The sequence below is a fragment of the Nycticebus coucang genome, chromosome 13, assembly GCF_027406575.1.
Source record: "Nycticebus coucang isolate mNycCou1 chromosome 13, mNycCou1.pri, whole genome shotgun sequence".
NCBI classification, from domain to species: Eukaryota; Metazoa; Chordata; class Mammalia; order Primates; family Lorisidae; genus Nycticebus; species Nycticebus coucang.
The window spans coordinates 14772339-14776251 of record NC_069792.1 but is presented as its reverse complement, the minus strand read 5'-3'; positions in this window follow the sequence as shown (position 1 = coordinate 14776251).

Sequence of the window (3913 nt, the reverse complement as noted above, 5' to 3'; positions counted from 1 at the left end):
GATAAGGCTGCTAAAAATGCCATGTATGGGGTGCCTTAAACAATAAAAATATATTTACTCATAATTCTGGAAAGTGAAAATCCCAGATCAAAGTATGAGAAGTTTGATTTTCTCTTGAGGCCTTTCTCCTCGGCTTGCAGAAAGTCATTTTCTTGTCATGTCCTAACATAGCCTTTCTTCAATATGTGAATATCCTTTTGTGTCTCTTCCTGTTCTTATGAGGACACAGGTTATGTCAGATTAGGGCCATTTAATATTAATTATGTCCCTAAGGGCCCATTCTCCAAAAACAAATACTTTGGGCATTAGGGATTCAACATATGAATTTTTAGGGGAGGTGCGCAATTCAGTTAATAACAGTAACTGTATTTGAAGCTAAGGTAATTAAAGAGGTAATGAAGTTAAAATAAGATCATTAAGGCAGACCTTAATCCACAATGACTGGTATCCTTATCAGAAGAGGAGATTAGGACACTGACACTTATAAGAAGATGAAAATGTGAAGACACAGGGAGAAGATGGTCATCTACAAGTCAAGGAGAGAAATCTAAGAAGAAACCACTCCTATTGACACATTGATTTCAGACTTCTAGCCTCAAGAAATTTAAGAAAGTACATTTTTGTTTTTGTGCATTTTTAAGACACCCAAGCTATGTTTCTTTAGGATGGTATCTCTACCACATTAGTACATCGTCTAGGTGAGGTCTTCTCTGATCACTCAAGCTAAGCAGAGGCCCTTTGTTTTCTCCATTCTGTTGTCTTGTTATTGGAATATAACCCCATAACAGCAAGGATCTGTGTTGTTCTCTCTCTCCAGCACTTGCAATAGCCCCCAGTATTAGTGGAACAAATGGGTCGATGATAGGATGACCAACTGAATACCTGAATGGAGGAATCATTTTATAGACAAAAAACCCAGAAGAAATGGAACATGGGCTGGGTAAATGTTGAAAAATGGAACTTCTTAAAACCCTACCTATGAAAGGACAGTGAAATCATAGAGATGTTAACAGTTTTTGGTCAAAAGTTTGGTCAGGCTTGAAGACCTTCTCATGCATACTCCGTGAGAGGAAAAGTCAAGACAGAACAACCACAATGACCACAACCACACACACAGTTGAATAACTGAATAATTGAAATACAGTGTAGTTGTCCTTCCCTGAGATTTTTGCAAAATAAGAGACTTGGTAGGAAGGGAAAGCAAGACTCTCAAAAGACTTTCCAAAAATGTTGGCCTTTCATTGTGGCTGTAATGAGGCCGATCTCCTTTTTAAGTGCAGCCCATCTGTCACATTTCAGATGCTCAGGCCCTCTTTCCTGTGCATAAAGCAAGATGGCCCAAATCTTTGCTTAAATCTAACACCACTCTGCTCCATTTGCCATACAAACTCTCTCCATGTAGCCCAGATACTTGGCAGAGGGCTTGCTAGGGCTGTGTTTACATTTCTTCACGTTGACTGCTTTTTATCTAATCTTTGCTCAACATGGCTCAGACTCTGCTTTTTACTGGTCCTAATAGCAACAGTTGATATTTTGTTAAAATTACAGAAATCTCTTTTCCCAAGTTTTTGGGGAAAACTACAAGTTAGGAAAATCATGAAGCTACCAATTAGCACACCAACATCTAAGAACAGCAGTCCCAGAAATTAAAAGAAAATACAATTTTTAAAAACAAAGCAACAAAAGCAGCTTGAAAAGCACATAATTTGGTATTACATAGTTATCAAAACACATTAACTCTGTATCCATATATTTGTATCATATTAGATTTCTAATTCAGTGTAATTCATTGTACAAAAAAGTGTTGATATGAGCTAAAGATAGAACCAGATGGTATAATGACATTATTGACATCTGATTGAACCTGTGTAAAAATGCTGACTCCTTTGAGGACCAAGGGTATAAATTACTTTTGATGGAATGAATCTAAAGAACGAAGTTTGGTTCTAGTGACTATCATAATATGTTCACGATGGAATTAAAGCTTTCCAAGAGCTATTTCTAAAACTCTTTCAATAAGTTCTATTTTCTGAATAGTGATAGTAAATTTAACAATTTTAAGCATTATGTTATTAAATTTTTATATTTGAGTGAACTAGGTGATATTATCATTTTAATTTTACTCCTGAGGAAATGGTTTAAGTATCTTGCCCTAAGTCCAATCCATAAGTTGTAGACTAAGGAATTAGGCTCTGGAAGTTTAATTCCATAAATTTCTTTAATCATTACATATGTTAAAATAGAAGGAAAATTTTTGATGTCTAAAAATTGCACATACAAATGTATAATGACGGGTAATTACCTACGACTGTTATAACTTATAAAATTTTTTTTAAAAAAACCAAACAATTACATATACAATTTTTAATCAAATTTTATTTTCTTTACATTTGTAATCATAGATTTGATTGATACTTTAACATACATGCATATTCCAAGGGCTTTGGACAAAAGTTTATGTACATGATGTATTCAGCATAATCAAAAACTGCATATATACAGAGGGTGCCAAAAAATGTATACACAATTTAAGAAAGGAAAGACTATTAAAATTGTAAAACTCAAGTCACCTTTGACTTCTGCAATTTTAAGGGATACTCAGAGTGACTTGTATGTATTCATCTTTTGTTATTGGTATATATTGTATATTACAAATTGAATATAGCTTTTTCCTTTCTTAAAATGTGTATACATATTTTTGGCAACCTCTGTGGTCATGTACGCATTTGACGATTGATTGATCAATTGATATTCACCAGGTACCTGTTTTGATATTACGATTCAAAATTTTTCCTGATCAGGAGCTTGACAAAGGTAAATGGAGAAAGGCTGAAAGTTCCTGCCTTTAATTGCTGCATGTGTAATGAGATGTTATTTGTTTTGTAGAGTTGATATTCAGACACAGTTTCATTTCTCCTTTGTTCACATTATTCTGCTTTCCAGTGACAGTCCAAGCCTCATAGTCATGTTTTGATTAAGAGAGTAATGCTTTATTAAATTTTGAATAGAGCCTGTTATCAGTGTGGTGTTATTGAAATAGCAGCACAATATTCTTCAGCTGCTTTGTGAAAGGAGAACAAAATGTGATTTCTCCCCTTACTTTGAATCCTAGTTGTTTACAGTGGTTTAAATATTTCTTATTGTGAAAGGCCCAATTTTAATGGGAAATGATATTGGGTTGTTTCATTGATTCTGTTATCTTCAGATACATAGGAGGTGTGGTCCACCTATTCCAAATTTATTACTTCTCGAGATGGAGATATATTGACATAAAAATTTGATTTCTACTCTAAATTCTATTTACTAGGTCTAAGTATATGCATTGCATTTCTGAGGGTCTAATGACTTTTTCAAAGTTTTTCTTTTTCTTCTATTTCTTCAGTATTAATAGTTGGTCAGTAAAATGCAAGATCTGGGGGGATGTTTTACAAAAAAAATGCATGAGCTAGGCCAGAGTTTGGAATTCATGTCATTTTTAGATTTGCAAACTACTTAGAAAGAATTCATTTTCACACGGTCAGTCCTCAGTTATAAAAATCTGTGAAAGGAAGGAGTGGGAGTATATAATTCTTCATCCTTTGAATTCATACTTCTATGCTGAGTAATTTTATTAATTTAGTCTTCTATGCTGTAATGGCCTCTATAAATGAGTTGAATGTATAATATGATGGAAATTGTTGATTTGAGCCACTCCCTGATAGCAAATGCTTTACAGGTAAGAGGTATGTTAATGCATTCAACTAATGTTTATTTACTGGCTATGATGTGTAAAAAACAGTGATAAATGAATGCATTTGGGAAGAATAATGGAATGTAAATATTAAAGTTGCCTCATGATTAACAAGCATTTGAAGAGTAGCCTCTGATCATAGAATTTAACAGATGTAAATAGCCAAAAATAAGGTTTAAACTT